We start from the raw sequence: 16,930 nt of genomic DNA, 5'->3' as shown, positions 1-16,930 counted from the left end.
TTATTGTTAATATTATTATATATTATAATATATGATGTTCACTCTTGTGGAAACGATATGGTATTTTAGTGAATTTATCGTTGCAGCACGAACGGACTGAACTGGCACCGGTTTCGGTTTGCGCGAAAAAGTTATTTTTGAGCGAGTATCGCGATTAGCGAGTCGATTTCAGCGTTTACGATCATGCTATTAAGGAACGTTTTTTATTGTCATAATATATACAGTAATTCGCGATGCCGAGCTTTTTGATGTTTGGGCGTTTAAATAATAATAAAATGATTTTTTTCATTTGGAACGATATCAATGACACACGTCATGTATATACATATCGAGGGTTTCGTCTTATAAACATGTTTCCGGGACAACGCATACTCCGCACAAACGGAAACGATTATTTGAAATTGCTTAACGTTTTCCCGGAATAACGTTTGGTACGGTGTCCATTAGCGAATTTAACACAGAGACCCTTGTTTCTATACTATAATTCTTGGACGCGTGGCAATGTATGAGTTTTATAAATATAATGTAGTGCGAGGTATGATTTGCACCATGCCATATGGTAAAAATTTTCTTACATCTGGTACGATCACCGCGTATGTAATGATGTCGCGCGTGTGTGATACAACAACAATAATATTAATAATGTCATTTTTACGACGACTGTTGACGATTTTTCCCTCGTCTGCAGAACTGAAACAAAACACTTTGAATAGGTGGAAAATTTTTTCTCAATCAAATAATTCTTAGTTTCTTATAGTTTAACCAGCTTTGCTGATTATACCTAACACTTGTACTTATTAACGTACACAGATCACTGAAATTTTTTTAATTTTTGTTAATAAGAAGTAGTAAGTACCTACTATCTCGTAGAAAGTTTTAAGAAGTGTAATAATATACTACCGTTTATTATAATTTTTAACTATTTATAATAAACGATGTTTATTCTGTTTTTCGTTGAATCGAGTCGACTTAATTGTGTATCGTCATAAAATATTAAAATTTGTATAATACTATCAAAATAATCTAGGATATAGATTTTGGCTAAAATAAAATGACATTTAGGTTTATAAATATACAAAATAATTTGATTATTGTCCAAAATTTGACCACCAATTTATTACCATTTCTCTGAAGCGACAGGGGAAACTAGAACGAATAAGGCGATTTCTTAAAACAAAGTTCGCCTCGACGACATCGTCTGTAATGTAGCTGTTTCATTATCAGTGGCGTATATAGAAATTAATTTCGGGGGGGGGGGGGGGTTAAAAAAATTTATTTACCTAATCAATATTATAAACTAACTTTATTTTAATAATTATAGACATTTAATTCATTTAAATCAGTATTACTATCAATTTTGCTATTATTGATAGTAGTGAATGAACAAGGATTATCATCATGTTTTTCAGGTTCAGTCACAGCTACTTTTTTATTAAAAAAATGTAATAATGAAGGTTGTGATGCCATATTTAATAATTAATATTTTGTTACACACGCGACACTTAACGAAACAACTGACGTCCGAAAACAAACTAAATTTTGTTTGTCTGGTTCTTCATAATAATTAACAACCAAATAATAAGAAATAATAATATTGATAATTTCGTCTTTAGATTATCGTCGTATATTGAACACAGACTTCTATACTAACTATATATTATATGTATATAGACCGTCGACGACTCGCAGCGGTCCGTCATGACTTACGACGCGTCGTTATCTTGTAGTATTTCATAGAAATCCTGACATTATATAATAATAATAATAATAATATTAAATAATATGATATAATATTATAACAATCAAAATCAAGGCCAATACCAACCATACATTTCGTGCAGTTGAACCCCAAACCCCTTATACCACACTGTTATTATTACCAAACCATAATTTTAATTTATGTTTTATCACCCGTTTACTTGATGTACATAATATTATATACGATATATATATATATATATATATAATATATTGTCGTGACATATTTCGTTTTATATTTTATCACGTTTGAAGGGTATACACCCGAACGTTAACGTTAGTTATACTATATATAATATAAGTACCACTACCGTAGTGTTGGTACTAAGGTTTGAGTATTAATAATCTTTATACTTATCAGTGGTTTGACGAGTGATCATTTTGTCTCCCTACACTTTATACATACTGTTCAACTAATGTTTTTATTTTTTTTATTAAAAATGGTCAAAATGTGATTGATCAAAAGTTTGACATTGCATGTCGTTTTATAAGTATATTATTATTTTCCGCACTAATACCATCAGATAGTTGTCCATTTCGCAGTCCACCATTGTCGGCGTACTCTTTTTCCACCTGTATAATATTAGTACGTAGAATAGGTACTGTTACAGAAATATCGTTCTAAAAGAATATACTATATCGTTCATGTTATTATTATGTGTATAAATATTGTCGTCAGATTTTTTTTCAAACGAATTTGCCGCGGTTTTAATTTGATTTCCTAGTTTGGGTTTCATTATTCTTTTTAAACATATAATTATATTGTTGTTGTTCCCGAATATAACAATTGATGTGAATAAAAATGTGACAAACATGTAGATATTATACTACATTACAATGGATCCATCACAGGAGACTGCTACTATCGTTCGGCATTCTTGAATACCATTTTTCTATTGAGAAATTTTAATATTATAATAATAAAAAATAAAAGCAAGTAAACGAATAAAAACAAATTCAAAGCAATATCACGTTTATGAAAATATTTTTTCATCTTTACTCTAATAACACCTTCTTTTACATATTAAGTTATTATATTATCATAGCATTTGTTTTTTGATGTTTCTTTAAGATCAAAGTAATCTGTATTTTATGGTAAATTTTATCAAGTAGATTAAATTAAAAACTTTTCGATCAAATTTGCACATAAACAATTAGAAATGGTTAATATTTGTCGATTGATCATATTACACTACTAAGAGTCGTATTTATGAATATAACATAAAATTAAAAAAAATTAAAAATAACTCATTTTTAATTTAATTTTTTTATTGTTGGATTGCTAGTTCTTACAAGGACAGCGTTTATTTAATTTAAAATAAATTATTAAAATATAATTTCACGCTTTGCTCGTGCGTTATTATTCTTTGAGAGTTATCCCCCGTAAAAATTATTATAAATTATATATTATACATATTTTTATACAATTTAAAACGACGATGATGATTGCATTGCTAACGTAGAGTAGACGTAATATATATAAATACATAATATCATGATTCCGCGTATTACAAATTTATTCTGTCGTCTACCCGATGCGGCGTAGTGCCGAGGAATTTTTTTTGCTTTCCACGCATTCACACATCTATATTTAATCCGATGACACTATACGAACATGTTTAATGGTCCACTATAATATTATAGTACAGCATGTTTATTGTTTGGTTTTAATATTTTATAGTCGTCTAATAACGGCCACATGGCTCTATAGATTGCGTCACAAATCGTGTTTATCAATTAAGGTGATCAAATGCCGAATCGACCTTGCCGGAACTTTGGTATGAGAATATTGTATTTAGCGATTTTGATTTCACGCTACTAGTCGCTGGTTTTATTAGATTACTGAAATATTCGTGTATTAATTTTGTGTATAGCGTCGAATGAATGTAACATTAATATATTAGACATTTATCAAATTCTGTCATAGTATACTGAAAGTTAAGACGGTGTAAATGATAATTTTGTGTATATACAAATTTTATATGATGTAGATGTCGGGAATGTATCAAGTCGACGTCAAGATATATGCAGTATAGTTAATTTTTGTTTATTTTACAACTGTCCGGGAAAGAAACTATACATTTTATTATAATACGTTATCGTTTATTATTAATACGATGTAATAATAAATGATCCATAGGGGGTCGTGGAATGACTATTACGGATAGATGAGGTAGATATAGGTAGTAAGGTGACCTTCGTAAAAGTAAAAGCGGATGTTGCTCAACAGTGATATATAATAATATAATATAATATACTAGTATAGTTTAGGGTGTATAATAATATATTGTACTATGTAGATTGGCCGCCGTCCGGGTCTTCGCGTGTTTCGTCGGATCGAGTGCAACGTTTACGACGACATAAAAAAGAAAAAACCAAAAAAAAATGTATTTGGATTACGCAATGCGTGTTTTGAAAATGAAGGAAAGATGTTTTATTTTTTATTTATTACGTTCTGTAGTATAAAAATCCGATTATAAAGCATATAAACGTATATGTTGTATATATATATATGTATTGGTTTATGGCGTACAATGTGCAGGGTTATATTATTATATATTATATCACACAGACGACCCGCAGGGTGATAATAAAAGATAGAAAAGATAATATAATGTTATAATAAATCAGATGATTTAAAAATCACAAAAATAATAATAATAGGTACTGTTTGTAATCTTTTGATTTGTCGGATGTCTTTGAAAACAACATATCATATATTTTATGAAATTATTGTTGCGTTTTGTTGCTGTTATTATTTTATTAATTATTATTATTATTATGCTCTACAGTTACAGGGTAAATGACGATTTACTTGCACGCGACTATATTATACGACGACTGTTAATGGATCGATCTCGTCTGCAACGGATGCGGAGGAGAAGATTATATATTTTAATGTATAAAACGAAGCAGCTGTCATATCAACTGTCTCAATAAACAAAGGTCGTCAGAAATCAGAACTAAGAAACGCGCTTCATATAGATTCGTGAATTGTCGCCCAAACGAATTGTTAAAAAAATATATAAACCTATAAATTTGTAATTTTTTGGTTTTAGAGTTTCTGTTGTCGAAAAAAAAAAATGAAAAATGGCAATGTATTGACAAAAAGACGTTTTGAATTTTTTTTTTTTTTTTGATTTATTTCCTAAAATGGCTCATAGTTTATAATATGATGTAATTGTAATTATTAATTTAATTTATGCCGATGTGGTAATTGGACATATCCCAATCAAGTATGAGTAAATATTTTAACTACTAAGATTTTATTATATTGTATAAAATACTATTCTAAAAGAAGACAATAGCATACAATTATTTAAATTGTCTAAAAATGTTATAATAAGTAAAATATATTATATTTAAATTTTTGATGTTAATTTTGGTTGTGTTAAAAAATAGTTTTTTTAATTTTTAAAAATTTACTTGTTTATAATTAGGTATTATTATACCTATACGTGTAGATTTTCAAAATTAGAAATTATGGTTTTAATTAATATTGGTATTTCAGACTTGAATTTTTAAGATTTAAAAAAAACACCTTCCGACTGTAAAATTGAAATACTTTTATGCATTATAACGTATGTATTATTCTAAAATAAAAACTTAATTTATACATTTATTTTGGTCATAAAAGCAAAATATATATATTTTTGTCTTTGTCTGTTTATATTTTATTTTAAGTTATTTAGATTCCGGTTATCATTAAATGTATATAATTTGAAATAAATTACAGTTTTGTTGGCACATAGTTAAGGTTCGGTTAATGAAAATGTCACTTCATATCGGAACCTCATTTTATTTAACTTTTAATAAAGTAAATCCTATGGGAAAAATTACTTTATTTACTTTTAGTAATGCAATTTTACAATTTTAAAACATATTTTAGTAGGTGTTACACAGTTTAATTTTTCATACTAAATATTACATATAGGTACTTTTATTTTGTGACCAAAATAAATGTTTAAATTAATTATAGGATAAATATAATAATATTCAGACAGTTATTATACATTGTTTTATGTAATTTTTATAAAAGTAATATTGGTAATACCATGTATGCTATTACCAATTAACCAAAACCCGGGTTTTATAATTTTAAAAATCGATTTAATGGTACTTAACCTTAAATTTTTGGGTGATATACGATTACGAACAGACCTTATCCCGTAGCACGATTGCGAACATTTTGCAACGATTTGCATTACTTGCTTTTAATCGTGCGGTGTTTGCTGATTTGGTGTAAGTCAATTACAAATTTTTAAATAATTATTTTTAAAATAATTATTAAATAATAGGTATGAGGGTTTTCTGCTATTACGCTATCAAAAATCAAAACAATTTACATAACCATATGGCCTAAAGAGATAAATCTAAAATTAAATCAACATTAAAAAATGATGATGAATATAATTTATAAAATCCACAAGGATTTAATTTTATATTTACAAAAAACTGGAAATTCCTAAATAAGAAAAAATGAAAAAAAAAAAAATGTAGAAAAGCTATTATTTTTTTAATTTTTTTCAGTTTATTATGTAACAGTATTATTAATATTTATACTCCGAAATTATTTTAATCAATCAACATTTTAAACACTTTATATTATTTTGTATAATTTTATTTTAGTTTGTAATGTAATTTTAATGTAGCATTGTATTATTCATATCGAATAGTTTTTATTAAAAAAAAAAATTTAATTGAATTTCCGACAAAAATAAAACATATTCAGAAATTATAAAATTGGCAACGTAGCCTATAAAAACGTTCGCATTCGTTCGTTTTTCGGCTAAAAAAATTTTTTTTTTATAAGCGACATTCGTTCGCAATCGCGTTATAAAAAAAGGTAAAACGTTCGCAGTCGTGTTAATCGTGTTGCACCCAAATTTTTATCTCATCATACCAAAACACGCGCTTACGAAATCGTGAAAATTTCTGCAATCCCTGCAGCGTCTCTCGGACATGCGTGTAATGCGATTAAAAGTAATAACGGCTAGGTGTACATAGTGTAAATGTGTGTGTTTACATTTGAAAATGCGGTATTTAACGGTGATAATTACAAGTAGCGACGATTGAAAATCATTTAATAAGTGTAACGCGCGTGCAAATATAATAGGACGCGGATAATAAATCGTGACAATATCGCGCCGAGTTTCGCCAGCGCACAATAAATCGTGATCGTTAATAATCGTAATATTATTTATTTATTTGTCGTCGCGTGTACAATAGGCAATAGAATCGATAATAGGTACACGCTATCAAACGGTGTCGCGGTCGCCGAAGACGACGCAAACGCGTTTTGCGACGGTTGCAATAATAGTAAAGTATATTATTATTATTATAAACTATCATATTATTATGTGTTCATATTTCACGTATAGCGCGGCGATCGACTGTCAAGAATATCAACTTTAACTGTCTCCATCAAAATTCTTTTTCTTGATCGAAATTTCCGAATTATAATATTGTTTTGGTTTTTTTTTCTAGGCCATTTAGTCATAGGAATAATGGAGTTCATTTATGTAAGCGTGTTAAGAGTATTTACTTAATTTGTGGGTACGACTTCTCTACAAAACCCGATTTCTTCCTGCTCCTCTCTACTTTACTATTAACTCATATCTCTGTAATAGTACTTTCCAAGTGCGCTTGTGAAAACGAATTCTCCGATACTCACATTGCAAAATCAGGTGTACCCCAAAAAAGCATTCTTGCTCCTACGCTTTATAATATTTAAACATCTGATGTTCCTCAATCTAACCTTACTAGTCTAGCTACTTTTTTCGATGACACATGCGTAGTATATTTTGACCCAAATATATACACTGCGACGGAAAATCTTCAATCTTATCTGAATGACCGACAAAATTGGCTTAATCTTTGGAGAATTAAAGTATACGAAAATAAATCATCATACATCATATTTATACTTCATTCCAATAACAGCCTCTCGGTTACACTCAACAACGAAACTATTTCCAAAGAAAGTTCAGTAAAATATTTAGGTATTCATCTTGACCAAAGATTAACACGGGCCACTCACATCAAAACCAAAAGAAAATCAATGAAACTAAAATAACATAAACTTCAATAACTTCTCCGTTTTAAAATTTTACTTAGTGACAAAACACTTGGACCTATACAAACAATATTAATTCGTCTTGTATTGACATACGGAATTCAAATCTGGTACTCGACCAAAAATTCAAATTTAAATCTTCTCCAATGTTTTCAGTCGATTAGTCTTCGTCTTCTGACAAATGCACCTTGGTATGTTAGTAATTATACAATCCATAAAGACCTAAACATTCCAACTATTTACACCATCGCCCTTGTACACTATAAAATATTTCATTCTAATACTAATAATCATTTAAACCCTCTAATTTCAAACCTCTCCTCTAAGTCTCTCCCTGGTAACCCTTCCCGTCGATTAAAACGCAATTGGCCTCGTGATTTACTTCGTTAAATAAATAAATAAAAATAAAAATAGTTTGAAGTGGTGTTAATGGACGCCTCCTTTACTCAAGCGTCCAAACTTTGTACAAAAAAAAAAAAAAAAATATCAAATTGACTTATTGTTTTATTATATTACAGATTGTTAATACATATAAAATAATAAAAAAAAACTTAAAGGTATGATTTAAAACGTTTAAGGACGAAGTTTGCACTCGTGGTCTGAAACTGATGAGAATGAACAGGGGACAATGATCATGTCTAAACGATGATAGTATTAAAGTAATAGTAAGGCTGAATTATAAACATTTATTGTGATTTAATTCTTGTCCCCCTATATATATATATACATGTCTTTTAAGTGTCATGTCATAGTAAACTTTGAATTATTGTTGATAACTTAAAATCGTACTTGTAAGTATTATTATCAACGTTTTGAAATCCAATTGTTAAAAATTAATGTTTTATATTTATTTAAAATGTAAAATTATATGCTAAAAATATTAACTAGACAAAATATTTTTTAATAGTACTATATAAATATAGTTATAAAACTGTATGTCCAGAATGCAAACCGTAGGCTTGGTATTTTTTACTCATTTTTTTTTTTTTACACGTAAGTGCGTAACAGGTAACTAGTAATAAGTAACAACCGTCAAGATGTGAAATTTTGTTTAGAAATTCACTAAACATAAATTTTGAATAATTTTTGTGCTATTTACAGTTGAGAGATACGGGGATGCTTAGAGATAACTTTTGACTATCCTGTTTAAAATCGCCTCCATAATATGACTCTGTAGATAGTAATTGTTTTTGATTTCAAAAACTGTAAGACCGTCAAATTATTATTGTTAAAATATAAATTACGTCTATCTGATTACGTATATTACTCTATTGTGTTTAATGTTTTTTATTTGTGTAATAATTAGTTTTATAACTTTAAAGTTAAATTATTAATATATAAAATGCTTCTTAAGCCAATATGAAATTCAGATTGTGGAGATCGGCTTAGAAATAAAATTTAAACATTATTCAGGTTTTTCAAAGATAATAAATGCTCTTTTATTTGTTTTCAAAAAAACATTAACATTAAAACAATTAAGGAAGAAGCAATAATATTTTATAAAGTTTATTTATTAGGTGAGAAAATCATTGAAATTCATTGGTAAACGGCTTTCATATTCCTTCACTTCCTGTAATTTTTCGTCATAAATTTAAAAGAATATTATGTTATGATCTTCTAATTTAATCCACGAACAGTTCTAACGCATCAATGCCAAGTTAAGTTCCAAATTAACAAATGGCTCTTTAATCGTAACCTAATAATGTTATTTTCCCCTCTTTTGTAAATGTGCTACGCTTGTTGTATGCTTAAATACATTTTGTTTTTCTCATGAAAAAAAAAAAAATAATAATATTTAAAGACGTTTGTTGATTGCGAGTGTGTAATTCGACGCGTCATACAAATCTTGACTACGAAAAATAATTTACGTACCTTAACAATCGAAGTGGTCGCATCAATCGGTTGCAGTTATTGGTTGCTTTAATCGGAGTTAGGAGTGTTTGCTGGCAGCACGATTTTTTTTTATTTAACCACTGGAAATACATTATTATTATTGTGATTAAGCACTTACGACAATATTGACAAATGAATAAATAAATCACGTCAATGAACGCGGATGCCATGTAATCTGCACTATACCATATTTACATGACAATTATTATTGTAATATGTCATTTTATTATTATTATTTTTTTTTTTAATGGAAAACGTGCTTATGGTTTTTACATTTATGTTATTACTCAACACACTACATGTGTTCGTTTTTAAATCATTTTCGTGTCCGTTAGTTATATGTTTTTCATTTTAGTCTTTGTATAATATGTATAAATAAAACGAAATAAAAAACTTTATGTCAGTGACGTAAAGGATATTTAAAATATTTAAATTTTAGTTTGAAAAAGTCTTTCTCCTACAATAGTTATTGTTTTTATTTATGAACGAGCATATAATGCAAATCAATAATTTAAGTTAATGATTTGAAATACAAAAATACACTCTCATTATACATTGATTTTACTCAAATTATTGAAAAAAGTTGTGTGTCGTAATTTTTTTTCATATTTCTTTTTTTTATAATCTTAATGCTTTAAGTTACCGGTTTTGTATTTGTTGAGACTTTTATAAATATATGTAATTTAGATAAATAAATAAAAATTGTATCAGGAATAATCGATTATAACTCGTGGAATATACATATATCTAATAGCCATTCATATATAGAGAAAAAATACAAAATAATAATAATAAAAACAAATTATATACAAAGACCATAGTATTATATTAAACATTAAACGCACACGAGATATTGTATTTATAGGAATGTATTCACCGCAAAACAATATAAAAATTTATAATATAATAAATTTAGAAATTGAAATTATTAGAATTTGTATATTTTTGTAGATGAAAACCAAGAAATGTATTTATCAAGTGTCTAGGAAAGCTTAGAATTTATTTTTTTGAGATTAAAAATAAGCAAATAAATAAATAAAAATAATAAAATATAACTTTGTAGCTAGAAAAAATACATTACTTATACTTCTTATCTTTAAATTGAGCTTATAATAATCATTATTTGACAATTTTCGAACTAAAATTGTTTAAACTATTAAAAAAAAAATCACAAATATAATTTATCTCAGATAAACTTATCTATTGTGTGCCCCCCTCTCAGCTACAGCGCTTAACCAACTTTGTACCAAGTTTCATGCGGTTTACTCGTGTATCACTGTGTGTTAATTTTACTGGTGTGAAACGCAATAATATAATTAATATGATATAATGTTGTCAACAAATGTTTATGATATTATAGGTACCTACAAACAACGAAGACAAAGATATTATGTATTATATGTTATTCATTATTTATGCCGACGGGACGAATAATAAAATAATTAATAATAACGAAACGAAATTTCGCAACAACATCTTAACACGATTTAGATTAAACGTTAAAACACTACAACGTTATGATATGATATAATATAATATATTATTGCCGCGTTGGAACGCAGTTTAGTTTTATTTCTAATCGTCCGACACGGTTGCGGCGCACGACACACGAAAAAAGCTGTTACGAGTCCAACCGTATTATGATAATATATGGTGGCAGTATGCAACGCTATTAAAAACGGCCTTATATAGACATAGAAGACATAATATTATGATATACCAGCACAGTTATGCGATACGCGTATGTCTATAATGCGAGTACTTTTTTACTGGAACAAAACTATGGAAAAACCAAACTTGTTGACAACATGCATTATAACACGTCCTACGTACTAGCCATGGCGTAAATATCTATAAAATGCGTATATTATGCAAATCACAAGAACAAGTCGCAAACTCGTAAAAGACATCTGAAATCGTAAATTTTTTCCATACAATATAACTATGATGTTGACTAGTCAAAGGGGTTCAAAAGCCGTGTTACGACGATCGCTTTGGGCAAGGCTTTATTACCGTTTAGATTGTTTTGATTACAGATATCTAATGGCGGAAAACATTGCAAGGCAACAAAAAAAAAAAAAAAAAAAATTATGGTGTAACACGATATAATATTTGACGTTGAAACATTATTTTAAAAACATAAGCACAAGTAATTTGAATTCATTATGATATAGTGAAACAATGTCAATATTAAGCGTTCAAAATAAATCGCAGTAATAGCTAAGGATACATTACATTATATAGTTGTTCATATAGTTAATCGCAACCCGCAAAGGAACATTAGAATTCGTATTTGAATTTAACTTTATACCAAGTATTATTTATATTATATGATGTGGGGAAATTTTCGCGATAAGTGACAACGGTCCAAATATTATTAGTTAAGTATTTATTATTTTGTTATTTTACGTCAAAAGTATTGAATATGAGTTAGCAAATCGGTTATTTTATGACGATATTATTGAAGACTGCAAAAATAAAAAAAAAAACAAAAATGTGAAAAGGACGAATGTTTTATTGCTTATTTTTATTTAGTAAATATAATTTTAATTTATTAAATAGATGAATAAAATATTGATCAATTTATGTGTTTTAAATTTATTAATTAAAATGTTTAAATTATAAGTGCCTTTTTAACGTAACACTTTTTGGAGTAAAATATCAGTATGCCAGACTAGGTGATAAATGTATAATTTGTATTATTCCGATTTTGGGTGGAAAATCCTTAACCCAGCTATGGATTTGGGTATTTAAGAGTACAATATCATGTATACGTGCGAAGTGAACTTATAACTAAAATAGTAGTTTTTATTATACTATCTCTTATTTATGCATATGTGTGGTTTAATATTAGCATAAATGTTAGTTGGTGAATTCGTGAGACACTATTATACCCATAAGTCATTGTTATTTGTAATATTGTTTTAAGCGCAATACAAATCTTTAGCATTTTTATTTGATAAGTTAAATTCTTTAAAAACAAATCTATATATATATATATAATAGAAGAGGGGTCTTAAATACAACTTTGTACAGGAGTGCCGATGGAATTTACTGATTAAACGATTGGATTGGTAGGCATACCTTGATAAAAAAGAATTCATTTATTCTGACGCAATTTGATAAATGCCTGGTACTTTCCCGTCTGTTTGTCTGTTTCCGTTTTCGTTTTTCTTCGTATTATTATCCTACACGCGAAGGCCGAAATGCTTGGTAAAATCACTATTAGGTCATGGTCCGATGGTTTATGAGTGATACACGTTCCAATCTTTATGATCTATGACACTATTACATGCATATATGATGTGATATGTATAATTCGAATATGGGACTGAGACCTTAAACATTTTAAAAATGATTTGGTCCAATTTATTAATTATACTTGTGTATTTGATTGGGTTAATTTTTTTCTTAAAAAAAAGAAAAGAATGTTAAGGTAGCGCTTAGTCTATTAGTATCAATATTAATAACCCAACGATACCGTAGTCATTCATCTTGTTGTCGCAAAGCGGAGATACATTAAACAATAATAATATTAATGTCATCTGAAATACACATTCTGCTGTAGTTTGAAAAACTCTGATTTCGTTGGAAATTATTGGTATTGTTAATTTTTCAAAAAAAAAATCACTTGAAATATCAATGTTTAAAAAAAACAAGAAAACAAAAATATTTTACAAAATTAAAAAATTAAAATTACTCTCTCCTCTTTCACTTTCTAATCGTGTAATAAATCTTTTACAATTAACAATATTTTCCACGTCAAGAACCCACATTAAAATTTTAAACCATTTCATGTATATTTCAATTGAATAAATTTTAAAATAAATTAAAATACTATATTACGTCACACTATAGACTTCACTCGATGCATGTAATTATACTTTTATTTTATATTTTATTTGAACTTTATAGATAATTTATTCAATTTTTAATTAGAAAATATATTTCTATTTGTAACAAATAGTTATTATGTGCGAAAGAAAGTTCTTACTAAAATTCAATAGCGTATTGTAGAAGAGATTGTATATCTCGTTCGTTGTATTATATTTTATTTGCATTTAACACTTATTTTAATAATTCATGAAAAAAATTAGGTAGGTTGGTATATATTAAATTTAAAAGGCATAATTTTTTACTTTCACTTTTTGCGATCAGTGCAGATTATTAAGTTTAATCATCCCAATGCGAGTTATAATTTTTGAAACTAGCTATATTTATAATTGAAATACGTTTTTTCATGAAAACATAAAAATAAATTTTAAATATATATATATTGATTGGAGTTTTTACTGTGTATAATATTCGTAAGTAAACAACTTTTTAAAATAAGTATATTTTGAGTCCAGATAAATATATTGGAGTGAAATATTAACTTAAAAATATAACTAATCATTTAATCAAATTAATCAAAATTGGTACTAATTAGTACGAATTACTGTAGTAATATTTATACTTGTGTGTAAAATGTAGATGCATTTTAATTGTAGTTCATGGTGTTTATGCTTAAGTATATTTTACTAGATAAATTTAAAATACTTTTTAAAATACTGTTAATGTATATTTTTATTTAAATTGAATATAACGCTCGGCGTATTTCGGTTTAAGTATGATAACTTCTTGAGCTAATCAGCTTAAAAAAAGTTTGACAAACGTCATTCTTGGGACGTAATTTAAAACTTTGAACTACCTATTGTATTAATCTAATATCTCTAACCGCTGGAATTATTGTAAACATTGGTCGGCAATCATATATATTTTGACTTATATGTATTTATATGTATATATTATGTTTATTATTAAATTATTAACAAATGGATATTGGGAATAATGATTGTTTTTCAAAACACATTTTAAAAGTATCGAACAGAAGAAATTCAATCGATATAGACATTGTGTAGACATATCAAAAACGTATATGTGTATTATGTACGATAATAAGATAAGCTGTGTGTATCCTGACGTAATATCATCGTTGCTGATAATGTCACGAAATCCGTGAGTTTTGTTTAGTTTTTACTTTTTAGAAGGAATACATAGTAATTTTCTTTATTTTGCCACGAAGTTTTCTCTTTAAAATCGATAATTTTTTTTTTTTTTTTATCGTTGTTGTCTGGATTACGAAGATCTATTGATTTTCGATAACATTCGCACGCGCCACGCCATTCATGACTGTCACCTCCTACGCCGCCCACGCGCGTTTCTCCGTGATCGCGTCACGTTCACACTGTAAATACGTAATTTCATACTATATATATCTCCATACCGGAACTGGTTTTGTGTTTCTGATATACAGGTGCGTTATAATAATTAATAGTTTGGCTATTTTCAGATTTTTCCCGCAAATAATTCGATTTTCAAAAGTAAAATATATTGCAGTCAATGCTCTATAATCATTTTTAGTAAAATTGTCGTTTTTTGATTTCTAATTTTTTTCAGTTAATCGATATTGTTCATGATGATAGTTAATTTCATAAAGTAATGAACACATACACCATTAAAATTATACCGTGTTTATCCAGAATTAAAAACGATCGACTTACAGAGCAACATATAAACTATAGAATCATCTCTTATTTAATTCTCTTAAAAATCAATATTTTTTTCTATAGAAACATATTTATAATATTCGAGATCTCACGTAAATTTTATTATACCTACCTACTTACTCTACTTCATCATTCTACATATAATTATGAAATGTATATTATTTTATGAATTATAGCTCGGTATAAAAAAAGAGTATATTATCTACATTATGCATTAAAAAGTATATTATATATTATTATAAAAAGCTTCATCGTGTATAGTATATACATATTTTATTCATTAAATAAAGTTTATAACACAGGAAGCATACTTAATGGAAATTAATAATTTAACTCATAATGCTTCTGAAATTTTCAGTGTACCTATCTAGTAAAAGAGCAGAAATTAAATTTTTTGTTGACGCTTAAACAGTTACACAATATTATATCTATTACCTACTATATTATAACTGTGTAATATGCATACTATACATGTGTAGGTACCATTAATAATTATCATTTTTTTTAAAATTAATTGATTAAAATAAGCACACGGCAGTAGTGGCTATTGGGTAATATTAACAAGGTTAATTTACATAGGTAAAGGTAGTGTATGAGTAGTGATAATAAAAGTACTGCTAGAAAACTAGATGATACGTTGGGAAAAACTGTATTTTGTTAAGTAGATCGGTAGCGATAACGATGATGTATTTGATTGAGATGAAAATATTGAAAATAGTTGGGTTCCGGTTGATGATGCAACTAGTGATTCCAGAAGTATATCATTTTTTTCTGTTCTGGCCGTTTATATGATATTCAGTGAAATATCGTAATGTATTACTATTGCATATAATTTAATAACCATACTACGTATTTTACCTATTATATTGTTAAAGATTTCTATTACACAAAAAATATTTTAGAATTGATAAATTCCTAAAATATAAATTTAATTTTTATATTTTTTAAAGAAAGTGTTTACATTATAAATACATTTTATTTAGTAAAAAGTGATTTTATCAAAACATTTTGTTATGCTGATTCGATAGAAAGAGTGTCAAGTGATACCACTTCAAAAATTCCAAATATATATTATGCTTAGATAAAAGTTAAACAAATATTATCTTGAATAATTTTATTTGTGATAAGTTTCTTTAATTTTGATATAGTTGATCGAAAAATCTGTTTATTAAACTAAGTTTTTTAGATAATGAGTATCCCTATTAAAGTACCTATCTACCATTATGTATCATTTCTCCAAAAACATATTATATAGTTTAATGTTTAATCAATGTATACAGAACTTTCATCTAGAAGATTAGATATATAATCCGAAGCTGTTAAAATGTAAACAAATTTGTGTTTTGAATGTCTCAATTCTTTTTTTTAATTTCCTGTTTGTTTTAATCTTCTGCTTGATAAACAGTAAGTAGTAACTTTAATTCATTGTAATATTTTTGTATGCATGTAAGAACAGCTAAATATTTTGCTCATGCACAAATTATTTTGAAAAATTATTTGACAAGTAAAATATCATTCGAATAATTATTTTATATATTATCTGGTTAAAAATAATATTTTACAAGATACATAGTTTGATATGTAAGTATAGTAATGATGAAAATCTGCTTACAGTAACATGATTAGTTATAACTTATAATTAATGTTAAGCTAT

General features: G+C 27.2%; 1 protein-coding gene across 4 annotated transcripts in view; it reads left to right on the top strand.

Moving 5' to 3' along the window:
* The window catches only part of LOC112603644 (innexin shaking-B), a 43,878-nt gene extending 38,818 nt beyond the window's left edge, over positions 1-5,060 (top strand). For all 4 annotated transcript variants that reach the window (XM_025352331.1, XM_025352332.1, XM_025352333.1 and 1 more), the window contains one exon: positions 4,551-5,060. The gene's annotated coding sequence lies outside the window, so the exon portion shown is untranslated. The remainder of the gene's footprint in view (positions 1-4,550) is intronic.
* The last annotated feature ends 11,870 nt before the right edge of the window (positions 5,061-16,930 follow it).

Source organism: Melanaphis sacchari, unplaced genomic scaffold (assembly GCF_002803265.2).
Source record: "Melanaphis sacchari strain LSU unplaced genomic scaffold, SCAv2.0 Contig10_pilon_pilon, whole genome shotgun sequence".
NCBI classification, from domain to species: domain Eukaryota; kingdom Metazoa; phylum Arthropoda; class Insecta; order Hemiptera; family Aphididae; genus Melanaphis; species Melanaphis sacchari.
The sequence above is the reverse complement of the archived record's forward strand: the minus strand, read 5'-3'. Positions and strand labels throughout refer to the sequence as shown.